Genomic DNA, 24,582 nt, shown 5'->3' on the forward strand with positions numbered 1-24,582 from the left:
AGTTATACATAAGACATACTATCTCGCTCCCACTTCCACCAGTTTGTTGCAACAGAGTACTAAGCCTCAGCTTTTTGTAACTTAAATTGAGGGCAAAGCTAACCTCTTGCTCATGAACCCCACTAAGAGGCCTTCCTTTTTTGTTTGTTGCATAAAGCTGGAGAAATCCCTATGAATATTCATTCTTGTTTTGTGTTGTGTTTTCTGCCAGTTCTTTTGTGCTCATGTTTTCCGGAACATGCATGCGGCTGAGCATTACAAGGGTAAAAAAAAAAAAGTCAGAAAGTGAATGGTGAGTTTAGATAATACCAAAACCTATTTTTTAAATTTCCTGTCTCTCATAGCTTTGTAAGAGGCCCTGTATTTCAACAAGCTGCGTTTTTCAGGGACCTTTCCTTTTGATCAGATATAGTCCTGTGCACAATTCCCTGTAGTAACCTACGGATGTGAGAGCTGGACCTTAGGGAAGGCTGAGCGAAGGAAGATAGATGCTTTTGAACTACGGTGCTGGAGGAAAGTTCTGAGAGTGCCTTGGACTGCGAGAAGATCCAACCAGTCCATCCTCCAGGAAATAAAGCCCGGCTGCTCACTGGAGGGAAGGATACTAGAGACAAAGTTGAAGTACTTTGGCCACATCATGAGGAGACAGGAAAGCCTAGAGAAGACAATTATGCTGGGGAAAGTGGAAGGCAAAAGGAAGAGGGGCCGACCAAGGGCAAGATGGATGGATGGCATCCTTGAAGTGACTGGAATGACCTTGAAGGAGTTGGGGGTGGTGACGGCCGACAGGGAGCGCTGGCGTGGGCTGGTCCATGGGGTCACGAAGAGTCGGAGACGACTGAACGAATGAACAACAACAAAACAATTCATTGAGCTGAAAGTTGCTCAAATAAAAGGTTTCTGCTTGAACAATGCTTGCTAAATTCAGAGAAATATTAAGGATGGACTAAGGGGAGGAGACTTGGAACTCAAATGATAAATAATTACTGGTTTATAGTGTCATTACAAGTTTTGCTTTTTCCTCATGAAATTTTCTTTTAGGAGAAAGGGTGCTCTCAATTAGCATGTTGTGGAATATTCTTTGTGGAAAAATTGTGCAAGGATAAAGTTTTAGACATCAACTTGACTTGTCCCATAGGCAGGCTCTACATTGCCATATAATGCAGTTTCACGCAGTTCAAACTACATTATATGGGTCTCTACACTGACTAAATAATGCAGTTCAAAGTGCATTATAATCTACAGCAGTATAGACCCAACTATAGTCCTCATATGGTCAAGTCCACTGATAGCAACTGCTATTTCAAACTGAAATGTCCAAGACTAAGACCCCATCTATACTGCACTGAACTGCATTATATGAATCTGCACTGACTATCTAATGCAACTTCAAACTGCATAATATGGTAGCAAAGATGGAGCCCTAAGAGGATTTTAGACTATAAAGATTGTTGACAGCTGATGCATCCTTCCAACTACTGTATCACTAATTTTCGGTAACCATAATAATGCAAATAAATGTTTTTAAAATGCCCGAAATATTTGCTAATATATGTGTGTGTGTGTGTGTGTGTGTGTATCTCACAACAGGAATATTTATTAAATATTCTATAAATATAAATGGTTTATAAGCAGGAGCAACTGGTGCCTTCCTGATTGAATCTACTTTGAATTTAAGTCTAAACTTGGGGATATCTGAGGTGCCGAACCTATCTAGGGGAGAGAGCAGCATTTTAGACAGTTCAAGCATGCCATTTTAGCTGAAGATTGTGCCAGAGAAGAGTCCTACATATACTGTTAAAAAGACTGCTGAAAACATCAATAAATGGATCTAGAGCAAATTAAGCCTGAACTCTCCCTGGAGGCCAAGATGACTAAACTAAGAGTGCTATAATTTGATCATGTCATGAGAAGACATGACTCACCAGAAAAAGCAATAATGCTGGGTAAAGTAGAAAACAATAGAAAAATAGGAAGGCTTCATTCCAGGTGAATAGACTCAATCAAGGAATTTTAGCCCAAAGTCCTGCTGATGACAGTGATTTTCTACTCTATCATTCATAGGGTTACCATAAAATGAAGCTGTCTTGACAGCAATTAACAAAAACAGTTACATTCTAAACACTCTACATGGTAATCTCAGCTACAAGAGTGGATCAGAGAGAAACTATTTGATGGAACAAAGAGGAGGAGGAGGAGGAGGAGGAGGAGGAGGAGGAGGAGGAGGAGGAGGAGGAGGAGGAGGAATAAGAATGTTGTGTGGTTTCTGGACTGTATGGCCTGCTGGAAGAGAAAGGTCTTTAGATGGTTTTTAAATTCCAGCAGTTCATTTAGCTGTCAAAGCTCTTCTCTGACAGTTCCACAATCTTGGGCTGGCCAATAAAGAGGTCCTCTAGGTGACAATTGCCAGTCAGGTTCCGACAGACTGGAGCAGTTGTCCCCCAATGGACCTCAGTGTTTGGGGCAGATTGTAGAGGAGAAAGCGATCCTGTAGGTAACTTCTACCCAAACCATGTAGGGCTTTAAAGGTAAAAAACTACACTTTGTTCTTTTCCTGTAAACTATTTAGCAGCCGGTGGAATAACTTTCGTATGGGTGTAGTATGTTCACTCCTGGATGTTCCTGTAACCAATCTGGCTGCTGTATTTTGAACCAACTGGAGTTTCTGAACTTGGTACAAAGGTAGCCCAATGCAAAGTGCATTGCAGAAGTCCCACCTTGAGGTTACCAGCATGTGCACTACCATATTTAGGTCTTCCAAATCTAGGAAAGGGTGCAGCTAGCATATCAGCCAAAGCTGATAGTAAGCACTCCTGACCGTCACATCTACCTGGGCTGACATCTGGAGAGACTGATCCAGGAGCACTCCCAAGCTGTGAAAAACAGTCTTTCAGGGGGAATGTAACCCTATCCAGGGCTGGTTGACATACCTCCATCCCTAGATTAGGACCCTTGATGGCAAGTGCATTTGTTTTGTCTGGATTCAGTTCCAATTTGTGGTTATGCATCCAGCCCATTACATCCTTCAGGTATTCATTCAGAGGAGACACACTACCCTTACCTGAAGACATGGAGAAATATATTTGGGTGTCATCAGCATACTGATAACACCCCACCCCATGCCTATCGATGATCTTTACCAGTAGTTTCAGCTAAATATTAAACAGCATTGAATGGTACCTTGTGAGATAGTACATAACAGCTCATTTTTTTGAGGACCACTATCCCCAAGCACTACCATCTGGAACCTGCCTGAGAAGTATGAGTGGAACCACTGCTGAACAGTACCTCCAGTTCCCAAACCCTTCAGGCATTGCAAACTGATACCATGGTATCTAAAGCCAACAAGTCTAGAAGCACAAACAGAGACCCACACCTTTTGTCAGTGTTAAGATGGAAATCATCTACTCAGATGACCATAGCAGTCTCAACTCTGTATCCTGCTCTGAAAACAGGTTGAAATGGGTCAAGGAAAAGTGTGCTATCCAAGACTTCCTGGAGTTGGACGGCAACAGCCTTCTCAAGCACCTTCCACGTAAACAGTATTTTAGACACTGGGTTGTATTTATTAAGGTCCAGGAGATCCAGGGATGGCTGCTTCTTTTAAATAGGATGTAAAATTTCCTTCACTGAGAGATGCATTAATATTTTGTTGTACTTGAGATTGAATTACATCTCCTTCCTGGATAACCAGCCAAGAGGGACAGGAATCAAGAAAGCAAGTTATCTTCCTTAGTTGCCCTACTTGCCCCAGAAGCTTGTCCACATCTACAATACTCACCAATTGAAACTGATCCAGTGTAATCCCACTCACAGAGTTGTTGGACACCTCATTGTTGGCTTTTGCTCCAATGACAGATCTAAGTCGGCTCTTATGCAAGATATTTTAATCTGCAAAATGGTTGTTAAAAGCATCACAGTGAGCTACTGAAGGTTCTAATAATGGATGTGAATCCACAGGCGTAATATGTGCAGCAAAGAAAGATTTTTTCCGCTATGCATATTGCCACCTTATAGGAGCAGGGGTGCCTTCTATACCATGTCTTGTCACATAAAATTAGAATTTTCTGCCATGTGCTCTCTAGTTGTCATTCATCATTCATTTCTCTGAAGGTCTCTGTATACCAGAGACAATGCATTTGCAAGGCAAAAGTTACAAACAGCCATAAGTGACACAAACTTTACTAAATGTAAAATATCTGTGCAATGGAAAATAAATTCTTTAGTTCTAACTTTTTCACCTCACTTTTTAATTTTTTTCCCAAAGGAAAATGTGATTGAATTCCAGCTTGATCCTGTAAGATGGAATTTAAATAAATCATTTCACAGAAAAGTATGAGGAAAGAAATTCATGCACAGCCTCCTGACAATGCTAATGGCTAAGCAAGTGCACTAATCTACAGATACTACAGAAAGTTAACTAGTGCTAATGATCTTCCAAAAAGAAGATGACCTTTGCAGTTTAATCTTACAGATATCAGCGAGATGTAAATTACATTATCGGTATTATATTCTCACTTACATTACCAGTGATAAAGTCCCACACATTTCATTGTTACATATATGCAAGAAACCATAAGCATAGAGTTAAATGACAAGTTACTACAGTGCCTGATTTTTCCACATTCTCCTGAGCTTTGTGCTTATTTTTAATGACTATAATTGACAGCAGCTTTGGTTCTACAAGACTAATATGAATTCATTTCTTCCATAAGAAAATCATATCCTTCTCCAACTTCCATTGTATTTTAATGGTATAAACTGTGTCTACCGTGGATTTCTGAAGGTCTCCACTCCCTTAAGAATGTGTGGAAGTGCTGATAATAACATGCAGGGTGTAGGATCATAAGGTTATCTAACAGCCGCACTAAAGACAGGCAGCTTAATAAGTCCCCACAGGAGGACTAAAGAAGACATCAGCAATTCTTGTCAGATGAATGACAGAACCTGATGAAAAAGGAAATGATGGGCTCCAGACTTCAGTATTCCTCTGTCCAACAGAAGTTAGATGATCCTATTTTATTCTCTCAGGAGGATTTTTCTACAGACTTTGCTTTGCTATCTCTCTCTCTCTCTCTCTCTCTCTCTCTCTCTCTCTCTGTCTCCCCACCCCCACCCCGAAAGATCCAGAACAAATGACACTCAGTAGTGTCAGAAAATTCCAACAGAGTAGACCATTAAATGACATCTTTTTTTCAGATTTAGAGGAATGATTTTGAAGGCCTGTTCTCGCCTGCCAATTTTATCATTTGCCTTTTCTTAATGTTGCTGAAATGTGTGTGTATGCAAATGTACAAGGCTGGAAAAATGCCTTGGATAAGGCATGGAGCCAAGCAAAATATTCCTTCTTTTAACATAATGAAACAAACTCTTAAATACAAAGTTATTCAAGTATGATGCAGTTGCAGCAAACTGGAACAAATCTGGCTACAGATGATGTTCTTGTCACCCGGTTTCATAGATGTTTGAACTAGTGTTACCAATTCTTAGCTCACAAAACAAAGTCTTGGGGAACTTCTCGCTCTATGAACCATCTCGGAGGCTAGATCTTCTGGGGAAGCCCTGCTCTTGGTCCCATCTCCTTCACAGGTATGGTTGGTGGGGATGAGAGACAGGGCCTTTTCAATGGTGACCCCTCAGCTGTGAAACTCCCTCCCTAGTGAAATCAGATCAGCCCCCCCCCCCCAACCTTTGGAAAAAAACCCCTTAAAACGTGGATATGGAACCACGTTGCTGGATTTTAATTTTTCAGTGAAATAAGTGAATACGGAACAGTGCAATGACAACTGGTATGGCCTCGGACTATGATTGGTTTTAATGTGTGACATATTTTAACAGCTGGTTTTAATGTATATGTTTATTTGCTGGATGTATGTTGTGTGGCATTGAATTGTTGCATTATATATATATATATATATATATATATATATATATATATATATGCCGCTCTGAGTCCTCTTTGGGATGAGAAGGACGAAGTGTAAATATGGTAAATAATGAATAAATAAATAAATAAATGTGTTTTTGTGGGTCTCCAGCCAGGGACACAAGTCTTAGTGCAAATGATACTAGACAAGATTAACTTCCATTTTATTGTGTGATGTATTGTGTGACTTTAAAGCACATATGTGTGGTGGTGGCGGTGGTGGGGAGTTTTCCACCCAGGGCTTTCCCAATACCCCAACCCAGGATCCCAGAATATATTTTTTGCAAAAACATGTTTTACAGAATTGCCCCCCCCCCCCCCCCGCCCAACCAAAAAAAAAATTCTCCCTCTACACCCTTTAGATGTTAGTGGGCAATTGTGCCACATTTCATCCCCATAGGGATATTTTAGACTCAGGAGAGCCCCTTTTTTCTAAAAGAAAGTTCCAAAGCATGGTTAAATTGTCAACTTTACCTACTAAAGGGCACTGGTCTACACTTTTTTTTTGTTCTGGGGGATCTCAGGGGATGGGTGTAAGCCCTTTAAGTTCTCCTTGGGAGACAATGTAGCCAGTGACAGTCTCCCCATTTTACCTCCATACATTTCCAGCTAGTAACAGGGGTCACTGACCTGGAACAAAGATACTTATATGCATGTTATCCATATGGAACTTCAGTCCACCAAGAAGGAAGAAAAAAATGGGGAAAGAGAGATAGTGAATGATTGCTCTGGGATCCATCTTCCTGCCTGAAGCAAGATTGTGAAAGAAATGCCAGTGTTTTGACTAGTGAGCTTCTCAATGTAAAGCTCTGGTGGTATAAAAAGATAACAATGAAAATCTGCCAGTGTGGTTGGGAATGAACTTTCCAAATATCTCAATAGGTTCATTGCCCCTCACCCTTAAAAAAAACCCTACACATTTCAACTGTGCAATTTTTGCAAGCTATGCCTTTTGCTTGTTAAGAGTACAGACTGAGCATCCCTTATCTGGAATTCTGAAAGTTGAAACACTCCAAAATACAAAATTGCACATATAGGTGGCTGAGATAGTGATACCTTTGCTTTCTAATAGTTCAATGTATACAAACCTTGCTTCATGTGCAAAATTATTTAAAATATTGTATGAATTACATTCAGTTTGCTTATAAGGCACACATGAAACATAAATGAATCTCATGTTTAGACTTTGGTCATATCTCTAAGGTAGCTCAATATACATACACACACACACACACACACACACACACACACACACATATATATATATATGCAAATATAGATATTTCAAAATCCAAAATGGACTGAAATCCAAAACATTTTTGTAAATAATTTTGATTCAGGAAAAACTACCACAAAATCTACAAACAGACATAAGAAAAAACTCGTACAAAGACAAAAAAGAGTAGAAAACCATTTTCCTAATATAAAAATTAAGAAATCCAAAAAATTTTTTATCCTAAGCAACCTATAATAACAGTAAGCTGTGTTGAAACTCTTGCAGCAGTAATGCTTATCTTTTTCTTGCTGAGTTGAGTTTTTTTTTTAAAGAACTAAACATTGAATACTGATTTTTATTTATAACTTACTTAGTAACTTCACCGTTCCTTTGGAAACTCTGCAGTGATCCTACCTGTGGGCACCTTCACATTCCCTTTCCTGTTTATGCAAACTGCTATAAATTGCAGAAAAGGTAGAACATCTCTTTTTAAGTCAGGTTTTAAATATGACAAACACAACCTCTCCTGCTTGATATCATGTATATTCTTCATATCTGGCATCCTTTATCCCCTTTGGAAAAGCCTATTACATCTGAAAATGCAAAGCAACTGTATAAAACAATTTTATACCGTTATAAGCAACTGATAGTTTTCCCACTGTAGGTAATGAAGAAGATACGGTTGGCCCTCTGTATCCACAAATTCAACCATCAGTGGCTTGATTTTTTTTTAATCCACAAAGCAAGCCTTGGTGTTGCCATTGTATATAAGAGACATTATTTTACATAATGCTACATGAGCACCCACAGATTATCCAGGAACAAAACCCAGTGGATACCAAAGGCCCACTATGTCTAGACTTCAGGGAAGAAGCCAAGGAGGAATAGTAGTTGGTAATACTACCATTATACCTCTGATTAATAGTTGCCATCTGTATCTGTGTCCTGCTCACCCCACCAGCTCAATAGATATCTTGAGCAATGATTAATCGATTTGCCCCAAAGAAATGGAAATTATTGTTTCCATTTGATATTTGATGTTTTGTCTTATGTCTGTTATAACAGGCTGCGCATTTTATTTAATTTTAGTTTGTTAAGTTTTAATTCGTATTTATATGTTGGGTTGTATAAATTTGTTAGTATGGATGTATTGTTGTTGTATTCGGGCCTTTTATGTTTGGAATCCACCCTGAGTACCTTTGGGGAGATCAAGCAGAATATAAATAATGTTTTATTAAGGAAAGATTCTAGATCTTAATCAAAGCATAATGCTACTATGAGCATGTGAACCAAGCACTTTCCTGTCTGATATGAGGGAGATCCTACAATCTGCTAGGGTAATGTGCAGCATTAATAGAATGCATACTGATTGCCATTGTTACCCTTTCCTCCCCTACTCTAAGCACTGCTAAAGGTTATGAAGGAGATACTGCCCTTTATCATCTATTAGATAGGAAAGTTTCTCCACGCATAGTTGTATGTGTCAGGTTTTACAATGTATTGTAATGTAATATAGCTGAGTCATGCACAGCTAATGGGCTTCTATTGGAAATGCTGAGTCATGTATTAACTGTATATAGGGAATCATTTGGGGAATGTGTTCTGGCCTGGTCCAGGTGACTTGAATGATGCAATCCTGGGTTTGAGTTGAGTCAATGAGTTGGGAACCAATCGATGATTGCTATGCGTAAATGAATTGTATATAAGGAAGTCATGTACAGTATATATTTCTCCTTGTGCTGTGATGTTGTTCGTTGAAGGCTATATGTAATTAAAAGAACCTGTCTGCTAAGACAAGATATAACTGTATGCTGTGGTAAGTTTGTAATATCATCTAGACTGGGGGAAAGACTTTGGTAAAACTGACAATGGCCGGGCATGTGCTCAAGTGTATGTAAAGGGTTCCAGAGTGACTGCAGGCTGTGGAAGCAGTTGACTGAAAATACTGTGCACGAAGAAGCTACTGGAAAGCGCTGAAGTTGTGCAACTGATCTGCTGCTGAATTGTGAAGTTAATCTCAACAGTATGCCTTCTCTCTGTATGTCCTATCTACTTTTTCCCTGGCTGGCATTCTTCATGGCCACTTAGAAGCCAGAGGAAGATGGGAGCAACAGAGGTCAGCCTGTTGGCTCAATTCCTTAAGCCAGGAATAGGAAGATGTCCTTGCCTTGGCTCTCCAGTGGACATAGAGAATGTCTTTTTTCTTCTTCCTTTGGATGACTGAATGCAGAATGATTACTATCTGACTGCCCCTCATCCTCTCCCCCATCCCTTTTGGCTGTGGAGAGAAGCAATCAGATAGAAAATAAGTAGATGGTTTGGAGAGAGAGTTATAGCAGATAACAATACAGAATTCTTCCATCAGCCATAACTCAATGTTACATACACAGGCGTAACTAAGCAGCAATTTCTGTGTAAGTCACTAACAGGATGCCAGCTTCCTATATTCAGTCATGCATGCCTTGCTGATAAATCGCTCCTTCTAGATTTGACTGGCTGGATAAATACATCCCTTTTTTCTGTTGGCAGTATGGCCTCTATTACTTGTCAACTGGAATTATAAATGAAAACGCCCTTGTTTCCTTTTACATATGAGGGGCAGTGATAAATGCAGCACATTCAGAGTTTTCTAATATCAGTGTTTCCTTGGATTGCATCTGTTGGGAACATCCAGCTTCCTAACTTAGCCAAGTTGATGTATGGTTAATATGGCACATGAAGCTGCCTTATATGAAGTTACTTTAAGGCAATGGCCTGTCTAATTCAACTGGCAAGATCTATTCCATGTTTCAAGCTCATAATTTTCCAAGCTCTGCTTCCTTCTTTAAATGAGTAAAATCTTTTATTTTAGCAGAAGCGCCACTTGCATGTAATGTCTATGCTTTATTGCAAGGTACTCTATGCCCTGAAGATGATCAATAGTGGGCGAACCATCAGACCATTGACAGCAGGGTAGCTCTTCATAAGGATTTAAGCTCCATTTTCCTTTAACGGGGCCCCTTCCACACAGCTGAATAACATCCCATATTGTCTGCTTTGAACAGGGATATATGGCAACGTGGATTCAGATAACCCTGTTCAAAGCAGATATTGTGGGATTTTCTGCCTTGATATTCTGTGTTATATGCCTGTGTGGAAGGGCCTTGGGGCAAATTCTGGCGTTGGGAGATTTTGCATACACACTAGTGGAATTGTGAACTCATCTAGGTTTTAGCTCAAACTTTAAAGCAATTATTAGGAGAGGATGATTCAGCATTTTGAGAAGCTCCTTTCAAGTCCAAATTTAAACCAAGTGCAAGTTCATTGATATGGAAACTACTAGCTTCTATAGAGTCTAAACCTGTTTTTGGGGTTTTTTTTGCATGCATTCAAGAATAAAAACAACGTATTTCCCTCTCTCCAACTCTATCATTATTTTTTTACAAAATGCATTAATTTGAAATTAGACACTTGGTCTTAAAACTATAAAATGATGTGCTTCCATTCATGGAATTGACCTTGCCATGTCACCTCACTGGGGCTTATTGTGACTCGGTTACCTTCTGTAACTGGCAAAGCCATATTTACTTCAGAAGGCAATTGGTTTAATGTTTGCAGAGCCTCAGTATTAATCTTTAAGCTTTCCCAATGACACAGAACACCTTTCTCACGCATACAATAAATTATAATTTCCTGAGACTACTGTTGCTCTAAAGGCCTGGAAACAAGTGATGAATAATTAATCATGTACCACAGGAAAATTTGTTTGTTCTACTCTATGACAAAGAATGTCAACATTTCATTGACATTGTAATTGGAAGGCAGAGATAAGACATTCTTGTGGTACAATGGTTAAGAAGCTCTTTTCAAATACTTAAAAAGGCAGCACAGTTTTATTCCTTTTTACTAGACAGATGGCTTGTGACTTTCTAAATGTAGTTGGAGTGCAACTCTCAATATTGGCTATGCCAGCTAAAGGCATGGAAGTTGCAGTCCAACAACATTTGGAAGATCAGGCTTTGACCACCACTTTTTTCAGAAAAAAATGCTATTCCATAAGGAAGTTGTGCTGTTGTCATAGCTAGAAGAAAAAGCAAGGTGAGTGGACTACAGCTCCCATAAGTATGCACTTATGGGAGTTGTAGTCCACTCACCTTGCTTTTTCTTCTAGCAATGACAACAGTTGGAGTGCTTGTGTTGGGTAATGTATATCCTTTACAACACAGCTAGCCAATCACAGTCTGCCTTTATGTGCACCTAGCCACTCACTCCATCCACATGAAGGTTTATTATTTATTTATTTAAAACATTTCTTCTCACCCCAAAGGGGACTCAGGGCAGAGAACAACATATGTATGACAAACATTCAGTGTTGGAACATATAATAAACTATAAATATATAAACACTAAAATCAGTTATATATACTTTAAAATCGATTGCTTAAAGCCACCTCAAAACAATCGTACTGGCTCAGGTCAACAGAGTGTGTTTCCTATTATTTCCTTATTGCACTGTCCCAAGGCTTGATCCCACAACCAAGTTTTTACCATCTTTCTGAAGGAGAGGAGGAAGGGAGCTGATCTAATCTCACCAGGGAGAGAGTGTCATAGCCAGGGGGCAATCACTGAGAAGGCCCTCTCTCTCATTCCCCCTCCCCCCCCCCCCCCCAATTGCACCTGTGACGGTAGCAGGACTGAGAGCAGGGCCTCCCATGTCCCGTAGTGGTTCATAGAGGGAAATGCATTTAGACAGGTAAACTGGGCCGGGGCCGTTTAGGGCTTTACAGGCCATAACCAGCACTTTGAATTGTGCCCGGTAGCAAACTAGCAGTCAGTGGAACTGATGCAACATGGAATTTGTGTGCTCCCTGTATGCCGCTCCAGTTATTAACTTGGCTGCCTCTCGTTGGACTATTTGAAGTTTCTGAACAGTCTTCAAAGGCAACCCGATATTATAATAACAATGCCACATTTTGGATAACTCCTTTAAAGTTTGGATTGAAACCCAGAGTAGGTTGATCGCCCCATGGAGAAGAGCATCATTAGACACCACTGCACAATACCAGCACATTTATTTGGCCAACTGAGGCAGAAAATCCTGCAATCATCTCTTCAGTAAAATATACAACAAATAAGATAGTTAATAATTTGCTGTCATTTCACAGCAGACACACTTTATGCCATCCAAAAGCTGTTCTCTAAGATAAGTTGCCTCATTACACCTAATGGTAGGACTAGCCTTGTCTGTTATGTAGCTTTGAATTACGGTTACAAACCCCAAAGGCATTTTTCCCATTACAAAATCATTATGATTACACTTTAAGTGCCATAGCAACATCCTGTGGAATCCTGGGATTTGTAGCTTGATGAGGTACTGGAGCTCTCTGAGGGCCCTTCCACACAGCACTGTATCCCAGAATATCAAGGCAGAAAATCCCATAATATCTGCTTTGAACTGGGTTATCTGAGTCCACACTGCCATATATTCCAAATCAAAGCAGATATTGTGGGATTTTTCTGCCTTGATATTCTGGGATATAGGGCTATGTGGAAGCACCCTGAGTAATAATTCTAAATTGCTTTCTTTAAACAGCAAATCCCAGCATTTTATAGGATGTTGCCATGGAAGTTAAAGTGTAATCATAAGTATGCAGTGAAAAAGAGCCCTGGTCAGCAACAGAATCCAGGAAAAATGTGTTATAGAAAAGCAGCAGTAATTCCAAGTAATTCTGTGATGTATCCTAGGGAAACGGTTTGTATGGATGTACCCTGAATAATTAGTAAACAGATATAATCAAGAAAGTAGATGCATAAGTGAAACATTTGCAAAAGGCAGATTCTTCATACTACATGTTTTGTCCTACAAACACTAATCCAGCAGATGTTTAATTCACTACAAAAGCTTTCTGTACAAGTACACTGAGGAGAAAAACTTTCAGAATCTATTTTATAACGAAACATGTGCTGTAATCATGAATTGTACATAATTAATTGTAATTGTTACTTTGAGTCCAATCTGTGGGGAAAAAGTGGAATAAATGTAAATAATAAGAATAAGAATAAGAATACATACATATATACATAGTGTTTTTCCTAATGTTTTACTGAACTCAACTTTGTTGATCATCAGAATGTTATATGAGGGATAAACCAGGTTAACCATACAACTGTCAATTGGAAATGATAAATAGTCCAACTTGTGAGACTTAATTTCATATTTATTTATTTATTCACTTATTTATTTATAGTTTTTATATTTTGCCCTTCTCACCCCGAAGGATCACAAAACACATATATGGCAAACATTCAGTGCCGATTATACAATGATAAGACAGACAACACTTTCCCTATCTTTCGGCTTCTTTGGAGGCTGTGCTTGATTCCAGCCACGGGGGGTGCTGTCACTCCATATCCTTGCCGAAGTGCTTTCTTTGTTCATTAACTTTTCTCCCTTTTTCTGATCGAAACACCATGCCTAAAATACCTCCCCGCTTAATGTGGTTCCTATTCATCTACTCAGATTGAGGTTTTCAATTCTCTAGGAGGGTGGGGAGCTGAGCTGAAGGTCAGGAGCTCACCCTGACCCAGCTTTGAACTGTCAAGCTTTTGGTTGGCAAGATTTACTGGAGGTGCAGATGGTGATTAACCTGCTATGCTAAAGCTGACCCTTTCACTTTTTCATATGTAAAACCAAACTCGCTCTGCTTAGGAATAGTGAGAGGAGAGGACGAAAATCATGCTCACTTGCTTAAGCAGTAATATTAGGAGCCATTGAGGAATTTTCCCCCATCAATGAAAAAGTATGCTTTACCAATGATTTAAATGCAACAGGACAGACAAGACGCCATGTGTTATGCACAAACCCGAGGTGCTTTTATCCTGCTGTAATTGCAATTTACTAGCCTTCTGTGATAAAGCCCTTAACTCTCCCTCTCAGTCTTATATTATGTTGATGGAGTCACTCCTTCATTTCCTGTTATAGAATACATGAGATCAGGATCAAGCTTGTAATTGTGTGTTTAAGAACTGCGCTACACATTTGTTTATCCAAGGGGAAAACATGTCTGGGAATTCATGCCTTTTTTCACAGCATGACCCAATGACTAACAGAAGTGACATTCTGGTCAAATAGGGCATATAACAGCATGGGTTCAACAACACTGTGTTAAAACTGAGTCGCTTAATGAACTAAGGCAGTGAGGAATTAGCATAGCATGGGAGAAATGATAATGGGAGTAAAACTTGTATACATTCTTGATTCACACTCCCAATATATTCATCACAGTGGTGGCAAGCGGTTCTGAGTTCTAGTGGCTCTGTAGCTTTAAAAATGTTCACTAAGACCCTATCTATACTGCCATATAATCCGACTGCTGAATACAGATTATCTGCTTTAAACTGGATTATATGGCAGTGTAGTCTCATTATAATCCAGTTTAAATCAGATAATTTGTATTCAGAAACTGAATTATATGGTCAGTGTAGATAGGACTTATGGGAAGAAGAAAATATATTGGTATATTTAGAATATTATAGATGTTGGAAGAGAAAAGCAGTGGGGCAGGTGTTGACGACCTTGTAAAACTGAATCTGCCATGATGTTATATTACTGAGGCCCCTTCCATACAGCACTATAAAATCCAAATTGAATGGGATTATCTGGCAGAGTGGACTCAAATACTCCAGAATATCAAGGCAGAAAATCCCACTATATCTGTTTTGAACTGGGTTATCTCAGTCCAAACTGCCCTATATTCCAGTTCGAAGCAGATAATGTGGGATTTTGTTCAGTGGTGTGGAAGGGGCCTGAGGGCCCTTCTAGACAGTCCCTATATCACAGGACCTGATCCCAGGTTTTCTGTTTATCCCATATTTTTTGGAAGTGCAGACTCATATAATCCAGTTTAAAGCAGAAAACCCGGGATCGGATCCTGGGATATAGGGCCTGTCTGTAAGGACCCTGAATGTATGGGCTCTTCTCCACCATCATATACCCCAGAATATCCAGGCAGATAACCCACAATATCTGTTTTGAACTGGATTATCTGAGTCCACACTGTCATATAATCCAGTTTGGTGTGGATTTTATACAGCTGTGTGGAAGAGGCCTACAATTATTTGTTCAGGTTCATCACCAGTGCCTTTCTTAAAACCCAATTCAAAACGATTTGAGCATTTCCCACAGCAAAGCACTTGCTTTCAGTCCAGAATTTTTCTTTTTGTTACACATTTGGTGAAGCAGGCCAATTCCTTTAGCCTAGAAGAGGTCACAGATAAATATAAAAAACCTCAATCAACTTATTGTTGCCAAAGGTCATTGGAACAAGTTCTGAGACTTTGGTCACCATGGCTTTATCCTGAGGACAGGTAACACTGTTCAACCGTTGCATTCCTGCAAATCCAAACAAATTCATGTCTCAGTAATGAGATCTCTCCTTGTTTGTTGTTCATTTGTTCAGTTGTCTCCGACTCTTCGTGACCTCATGGACCAGCCCACGCCAGAGCTCCCTGTCGGCCGTCACCACTCCCAGCTCCTTCAAGGTCAGTCCAGTCACTTCAAGGATGCCATCCATCCATCTTGCCCTTGGTCGGCCCCTCTTCCTTTTACCTTCTACTTTCCCCAGCATAATTGTCTTCTCTAGGCTTTGCTGTCTCCTCATGATGTGGCCAAAGTACTTCAACTTTGTCTCTAGTATCCTTCCCTTCAGTGAGCAGTCGGGCTTTATTTCCTGGAGGATGGACTGGTTGGATCTTCTCGCAGTCCAAGGCACTCTCAGAACTTTCCTCCAACACAACAGTTCAAAAGCATCCATCTTCCTTCGCTCAGCCTTCCCTAAGGTCCAGCTCTCACATCCGTAGGTTACTACAGGGAATACCATGGCTTTGACTATGCAGATCTTTGTTCCCAGTGTGATATCTCTACTCTTTACTATTTTATCGAGATTGGACATTGCTCTCCTACCAAGAAGTAAGCGTCTTCTGATTTCCTGGCCACAGTCTGCGCCTGCAGTAATCTTTGCACCTAGAAATACAAAGTTTGTCACGGCCTCCACATTTTCTCCCTCTATTTTCCAGTTGTCAATCATTCTTGTTGCCATAATCTTGGTTTTTTTGATGTTTAGCTGCAACCCGGCTTTTGCGCTCTCTTCTTTCACCTTGATTAGAAGGCTCCTCAGTTCCCCCTCGCTTTCGGCCATCAGAGTGGTGTCATCTGCATATCTGAGGTTGTTAATGTTTCTTCCAGCAATTTTCACCCCAGCTTTGCATTCATCCAGCCCCGCACATCGCATGATGTGTTCTGCATACAAGTTAAAAAGGTTGGGTGAGAGGATGCAGCCTTGCCGTACGCCTTTCCCAATCTTGAACCAGCCTGTTGTTCCATGGTCAGTTCTTACTGTTGCTACTTGGTCCTTGTACAGATTCCTCAGTAGAGAGACAAGGTGGCTTGGTATGCCCATTAGGCTTGGGCGATCCAGATCGTTATTTTCATTACTCATTATTTATTCATTATTTTTTAATAATTAGAAGCGATATTGAAGCATTTCAGCAACCCGGAAGTGTTTTGCCCATATCAAAGCTGCGTCCCCCATCTTCCTTACGATCCGCCAGTGAATCGTAAATGCTGGGGGTGTGGCCATCAGGAACAGCTGTTACCTCCTCCCTCTTTGCATCCGCGGCTTTGAGAGGCCACACCCACCTCATCCCCCAGCCATCCATCACCCTTTGCAGGCAGCCAGGGCAGGGGAACTGTAAGATTTCAAAAGTAATCTTACAGTTCCCCTGCCCTGGCTGCCTGCAAAGAGCGATGGATGAGAGGGGGATGAGGTGGGCGTGGCCTTCAGGAGAAGCTGGGTGAGGCCACACCCACCTCATTAACGAATCAATTCGTAATTAATGAAATTTCGTAAATTTCAAAATTTTGAAATTGGAAATTTCGGAAGTCCAAAAAAAAAAAAAACGCCAGTGCTCCCTAGAAACGAAACGAGTTTAGAACCAAATTTTTCCTTGATCGCCCAAGCCTAATGCCCATCCCACCAAGAACTTGCCACAATTTATTATGATCCACACAGTCAAAGGCTTTAGAATAGTCAATGAAGCAGAAGTCGATATTTTTCTGAAACTCCCTGCCTTTCTCCATTATCCAGCGGATATTGGCAATCTGGTCTCTCGTTCCTCTGCCTTTTCTAAACCCAGCTTGAACATCTGGCAACTCTCTCTCCGTGTATTGCTGGAGGATCTTGAGCATTACCCTACTGACATGAGAAATAAGGGCCTTACATACTTGTAAAAGTTGAAAGGAAACCAGTTCCTGATTCGAGATAAGAGAAATGCATTACCCCACACCCCAAAAAGAGATTTAACTGCTATCTCAAGACAGTCATAGGAGGACATCTCTGGTGGAAGAAATCATCTTCATTTTTCAACCTTGGTGGTATGAGAATCCACTCTCTGCAGGCCTTGCAGGAACAACAACAACGTATTAGGCAAAGATTTTGTGAGTGGGTATAGGTTGCCATGCACTATTTCCATGAATAACTTTGCCCTACAAACAAAAAACAAGAAATGCATGGGGAATACCTCTGATTCTTATGCAATATCTGATCTTCCCCTGCTACTCCTTCTCCTTATAATATGAAGACTTGTCTAAGACCCTGGGCTCAAGCAATTTCATGCCCACTCTACATGTATTTGTGTATAGCTTTAATTTCAAAAGTTAAATGGTTTGGACTTCTTCCAACTCATTTTTGATTGCCAGCTGGGCTTTTTAAAATGAAATACATCGTCCAAATGCCTTCTTTATATTGTGGATTGCTCACTTTTCATTTAAATGAAAATATAGAAAATGTTAGAAAAGCATTTGATTTAACAAAAGCATTAAAATACTTAATAAAATGAAAGTAAAGAAATTTTAAAACAATACGGGGACCTTAGAGTGGTTAGATAGAAAAGTGTGCTCAAACTGCTTTTTTCTCAAAGCATCTGATAATCTGCTCTGCCATTTCCTTAGAACAAAAACACTAGTCTTCTGCAGTCTATTTTTCCCAACCTGCCAGAAATAATCCAGGTTCTTTGCCTTCCATTCATATCTTGTCACTATCAATATTACCCATACAACTTCACCATAGTTAGCAGAGAAAGAGTTTTGACAGGCAGTTGCATTTTTCCTAGTTCAGCTCCCAGGGAGTTTTGAATCTTGTAAGCCATCACTCAGAGTTATATCTGAGTGGACTCCTCAACCAGCCTATCTGGAATGCTATGAACGGAAAAGAAATTATCTTTAAAACAAATTATTATAGCCTTCCTATTGAATGTCTGTAGTGACATTGAGATACCCTGTTTCCCCAAATATAAGACAAACCCATAAAATAAGCCACAGCAGGATTTCAAAGTATTTGCACAATATAAGCCATACCCTGAAAATAAGTCCTAGTGATGGTGTGCCTATGTAGTGTACAAGGTTGGCTTCCCCCATCAGGGCCTGGTCATTCTGCACATGCTTCAAGCTGAGGCATAGACGGAGACATAGAAAGGAAAAGTCTCCTCGGTGAAGTAAGGAGCAGAACGCTCTGCTTTAGGTATTGTGTGTCCTCAGGGGGAAGAAGTAAAGAGGTGGCTGTCGTTTTACCCAGGACTGTGGGTCTCTCTCCCCCAGCAATATATAGAACACAGATATCTATTACTAAGATACACAAAGTATTGTTATTGTTGTTGAACCTTCAAATATGATGTCATATGACAGGTTTATTACTTGTTCTTTTCATACATGTAATTGCAGTATCAGAGACTTGTTTCCTGCTGAAATATTAAGAAGAATTCATCACCTGAAGAAGGTGTTTTCATCACCAACACCGAAACAAGGAACTACACCCGGGATACCTTGTTGTAACCTGATCTCCGTGTAGAACTCTTCTCTGACACAACCTTGGATGCCACAAATAGTCCTTCGAAAACATCTACAAGTGACTCTTTAAATCATCAGACAGATTGGACTATTATGTTTATGTTTATCTAAATGAATATGGACATATATCCTTGACTAAGGGAAGTTTTTCCTTTTTATTGTGTTTATAAGTAAATAATCTGTCATATGACATCATATTTGAAGTTTCAACAACAATAACATAATACTTTGTATATCACTCTCCCCCAGCACCAACAACACTTTGTGGATCTCTCTCACCCACCACAAACACTAGTAAAGCTGCTGCTCCCCAGCACTGACCAGCAAATGTATGGGTCTCTTTCGCACCACACAAACACCAGGGGATAGGGGGAAAGCTTCAGCAAGCAGTCTGTTACTGAGTCCAGAGAAAGCATACCATAAATGCAGATTGCTGTACCATACTTAATAAAAATAAGATATGCCCTGGAAATAAGCCATAGTGTGTCCAGGAGGAAAAATAAATATAAGACAGTCTCTTATTTTTGGTAAAACATGGCAGTTTCATGGTTCTTTATACTCCCAGTTTGATTCTCAAGAGACTTCTGTATGGTGGATTAAGGACATGCCCCAAACATAACTTCAGAGCTGGATGGGAAAGCAAATCTGAGTCTCTAAAGTTCAACCTTCCAACCAATATACCATCCTGGGTCAAGATTTAATGCAGACATGTAGGGAATACATAAAATAGTCACACAATGTAACTAATGGGCCAAATAGTCAAACAATGTAATTAATGACCCAGCTACCTCAACCAGCAAATGCTAGGTGAGAAAATTATTTGTCCTTTTTAGCTACTTCATCTGACAAAACCTCTTCCTAGCTTGGTACCTTGGCACAAGGAAGCTGACTTATTGCTCACCTGGCTTAAATGATAAATCTTCCATTCCAACACAGCACAGACACCACTGTCACTTAACCCCCCTGAATGCACTAATGGTCTATGTCATGCAGTCCAGTTGCAAGTGCAATAGTGCATGCACCGACTTTCTTAATTACATACCCCACTGCCACTTCTGCAACACAGTATCTGTTTTGAAAGGGTCTGCTACGTTTGCCTACGGCTTCAGATTTATGTTAAGACACACCTTATTATTTCCACTTTGTTTTTTTTCATTAAATACAATATTTGTGCTGCATTTTTCATGCAGAAAAGGACACACAATTGCTCCCAAAATGCAAAACAACATCCATGAATGTGCAAAAATTATAATCAAATGTAAAGGGAACATTTAAATGTTCTTCTTGCTTATAAGAATGGAATAACCAGATGCATATCCCCAGTGACGGAGGGTGCTATCCTTTAGATTCCTATCACCAGTCTGCTTATATCTGAGGTTGTGAAGCACTTATTTGTCACCCTAATACTGCTAAATGTTTTGGGCTTGTCATAAAGGCTCCATAGCTTTTGGGTCTATCTTGGCTTAAAAAACAATTTTCTGTACTTCAACCTTGGTTCAGATTAATCCCTATTTTTGTTCCTGGCTCTCACCAAATCTGGAAAAGACTAAAACAGTCTCCATAGTCCTAGTCCAACCTTCCAACCTTTAAACCAAGTTGGGTAAAGATTTAATGCAGACATGTAGGGAATACATAAAATAGTCAAACAATGGTTCACAGCTGGGGATGAAGCATGGATTAAAAACAATGACTAACAGCAAAAAATCAAAGGCAAGAGAGAAAGTAGTCTTGCTCCTTCTGTGTTAGCTAAAATTTAAACCACATTAGGTGGTCACCACATTTTTAATAAGCATTAAAACCACAAAATTGAAAATGCAGGAAATGCTTTTTGAATCATATCATAATAAGATTTTTAAAGTGTTCCTGATAAGCCTAATTTAGACTGCTTGATATTTTGCTAGGATTAAAGCATAAGTAGACAAGAGCTGCCGAAAGCATAGACAAGAAAGAATATGAAAATTCGAAGAGAAACAGGAACCAAGGGTGAAGCAAAGTGAGTGAGTCCAGCTGAGATAATATAGTGGAAAGTGTTTTCTTGCCTCTCTTATAAATAAAACATGGGATTATAATTGCATTCACAGGGCATGACAACGTCTCAGAAACTAATATAAAAAGATATATATGCGAAATGAGCAATGCTAAAATTAGTCACTGAAAAGAGCCCAGACAGTAGGTAAAGGCCATGGTTAGCTTTGTTTATGCAAATCAAAATTTGAGCTCATACAAATTCACGACTCTTTCCACGGTGCAGCAAAGCCCCCTTTTCCCATTCATTATTAAGTTGTGAGAGCTGTAGGTTTTTAAAGTATTGCTTTGAGCTAATATAGACAGTAACACAAGAGCAGGTGATGTTTCCATCATACTACAGCATCTGCTCATAAACAGAAATTCTGGCTAAACTGAAGAAATTCTAATGCAAGAACATTTTAAAAGACAGGGTTTTTTCCCCACTCCCTGGAGATTCAATATTTTGAAAGGCAGAAGGGAAACATAATTACATACTTTGAGGATGTTGTGAATGAATTAACAGACCAGAATACACATAGTATGCCAGGAGCTGGAGTAGCCCTGCAAACAAAAGCATTCCATAATAGGTTTATATCAAAAATTAAAGAGATCACAGCCATATGAAAGCACATTGTCAGTGGCTACAGTAATTCTGAACGATATTTAATTCAGGGAATTGAAACGTGTGCTATACAGAAATATTTCAGCACTAAAATCACGAGAATAAGGTTTTTTTTAAAAAATAAACCAGAAGGATAAGTGTGCAATGAGAGAGAGAGAGATTCTTTGCACATCTGATATATACATAACCATGATACAATCAGCAGTATCAAGTGTGATCATTTAATTATTTTTTTGTTATTAAATATGGAGTGCAAAGCAGGACATCACTATGTACTTCTAATTGCAAATTTTCAACTGCCTGGCATGTTATTTCTCTGAAACTTTAACTTCATTCAAAGGATCTGACTAAAAGGAATACATAATGTATATAGTTGTGGGACAGAGATGTGAGACAAAGTAGTTGTGGGACAGAGACCATCTCCTTGTCCTCTGTCCCACAACTATTCTGTACGCACTGGTTATAAAAGTAAATGTAACTTTGTTCCAGCTCTCCTGGTACCCACTGCCCAGTGTTTTTCTTTCCTATTCTCTTTTTTCTTCACATTCATCTCTTCCCCCCTTCCCAAATAAACCCTTTCTCTTGAGATCAAAAATTGCTGACCATTGCCTCTTTGGGTTCAAAAGCTACATCTTTGAGAGGCTAAGGTGACACATGTACTGGGCCTTTGATCTCTGGTCTGCTCTTTCGACCATGCACTACCTCTTTTTTCTGTCTCTCAGTAACTCAGTACCATCTAGTGCTCAGTTTTTAATTTGTGAGCTAAAAAAAGACCTTGTCAACCAGTTTTTGACTGCAACCTTCTCCCTATCCTGTCAAATTAGTGAGGGCAGCTTATATTCAGGCTGCCTTGAATGTGAACTGGGATAAAGGCCTGCCTGGATCTGCCTTGAGTCCACACTCAGATAATGTGGAATTTTCTGCCTTGATATTCTGGGATATAGGGCTGTGTGGAAGGGCCCCTAGAGAATTTGGTTTTTCAGTGAGGAGGGCCAGATCCCTGCTTTCACATGGCTACAATTTCTATCTATTGAAAGATTGAGCTGTTGGAAAGCAAGGCATCATAAGATGCTGGAAACCTGTAGAGTCCACTTTCTGGTTGTAGGAGTTTACCAGGTCAGGGCTGAAATCTCAGAACAATAGGAGTTTGGTCAGCATACATGGTCTCATGTCTCTTACATCCATTTATATGCCTTGTTTCACATAACAACTGAACATGGATAAACAGGCATACAAAAGCAATGCCTGGCAGTTACCAGAAGATGCAATTATCTATTCATGAATGGCTCCTTGTGTCTTATGGAATCACAACAAGGCTAACAGAGCCAAACGGCTACCATTCTTCATTTTTAATACATAACTAGCTGTGCCCTGCCACGTGTTGCTGTGGCCTATAGTAAAACTTATCAAAGTTGAGGTAGATATCTGGACTATTATGAAAGAGAGGTACCTCCCTATTCCTTCCCCCTTTTCCTCCCCCTTTCTCTCCTTTCTTCCTTCTCTACCTCTTTCTTTCTTTCCTTCTTTCACTACTTGGTTTCATCCTTCTCTCTTTCCTTCATTCCCTCCCCCTTTCTTCCTTTGCCTTTCTTCCCTCCCTGTTTGCTTCCTTCTTTCACTTTTTTTTCCCTTTTATTTCACCACCATCATAACAATAACAATAATGCAATGCATTGCCTCTGGGACCTGACACCTCTCCCATTCCCCCAGGGTCCAATAGGAATAATAGCATAATAATAATAGAAATAACAACCTTTACCCGCCACGCGTTGCTGTGGCCAATCTTCCCTCTTTCTCTCCTTCCTTCCTTCCTTCCTTCCTTCCTTCCTTCCTTCCTTCCCATCTTTCCTTCTCCTCTTCCTTCTCTATCTCTTTCCTTCCTTCCCCCTTTTTCTTTCTCTTCTGGTCTCTTTTCTTCCTTCTCTCTTTCCTTCTTTCCTTCCCTCCATCTTTCTCTACATCTTCCCCCTTCCTTCACTCCCCCTTTCCTTCCTTCCTTCCCTTTTTTCTTCTCTCCTTCCTTCCTTCCCCCTATTTCTTTCCCTTCTGGTCTCTTTTCTTCCTTCTCTCTTTCCTTCTTTCCTTCCCTCCCTCTTTCTCTACATCTTCGCCCTTCCTTCACTCCCTCTTTCCTTCCTTCATTCCCTTTTTTCTTTCCTTCTCTCCTTCCTTCCTTCCCCCTTTTTCTTTCCCTCCCTCTGTCTCTCATTTCTTCCTTCTCTACCTCTTTCCTTCCTTCCCCCTTTTTCTTTCTCTTCTGCTGTCTTTCTTTTCTTTCCTTCCATCTTTCCTTTTCTTTCCTTTTCTTCTTCCTTCTTTCTCTAACTTTCTTTCCTTCCCCCTTTTTCTTTACCTCCCTGTCTCTTTCTTCCTTCTTTCCTTCCTTCCTGTCTTTCCTGGATTTTGACAGGGCGGGAAAGGGGGGTGGGGTTTGGAGGTGGCGTGAAGTAAAAGGAGGTAAGATTGGGGCAGGGGAGTGATGGAGCGTGGAGTTGCGTGTGTGTGTGCGGCGGCAGGGGGAGTGATGGAGCTTGGGGTTGCGTGTGTGTGTGCGGTGGTGGGGGGAGTGATGGAGCGTGGGGTTGCATGTGTGCGTGCGACGGCGGGGAGAGTCATGGAGCGTGGGGTTGCATGTGTGTGTGCGGCGGCGGGGGGGAGTGATGGAGCGTGGGGTTGTGTGTGAGTTTTGTTGTTTTGCCGTTTTGTGAGTGTGTTGTTGTGTTGTTTTTCATTTTGAGTAGATATGTTTGTACCTTGTGGGTTGTGTTATGGGCATGGGAATTTTGGTTAAGTTTCATTGGGTTTTTTTTGAGTTTTGTTGTTTTGCCGTTTTGTGAGTGTGTTGTTGTGTTGTTTTTCATTTTGAGTAGATATGTTTGTACCTTGTGGGTTGTGTTATGGGCATGGGAATTTTGGTTAAGTTTCGTTGG

The sequence above is a fragment of the Anolis sagrei genome, chromosome 1 (genome assembly GCF_037176765.1).
Source record: "Anolis sagrei isolate rAnoSag1 chromosome 1, rAnoSag1.mat, whole genome shotgun sequence".
Classification (NCBI taxonomy): domain Eukaryota; kingdom Metazoa; phylum Chordata; class Lepidosauria; order Squamata; family Dactyloidae; genus Anolis; species Anolis sagrei.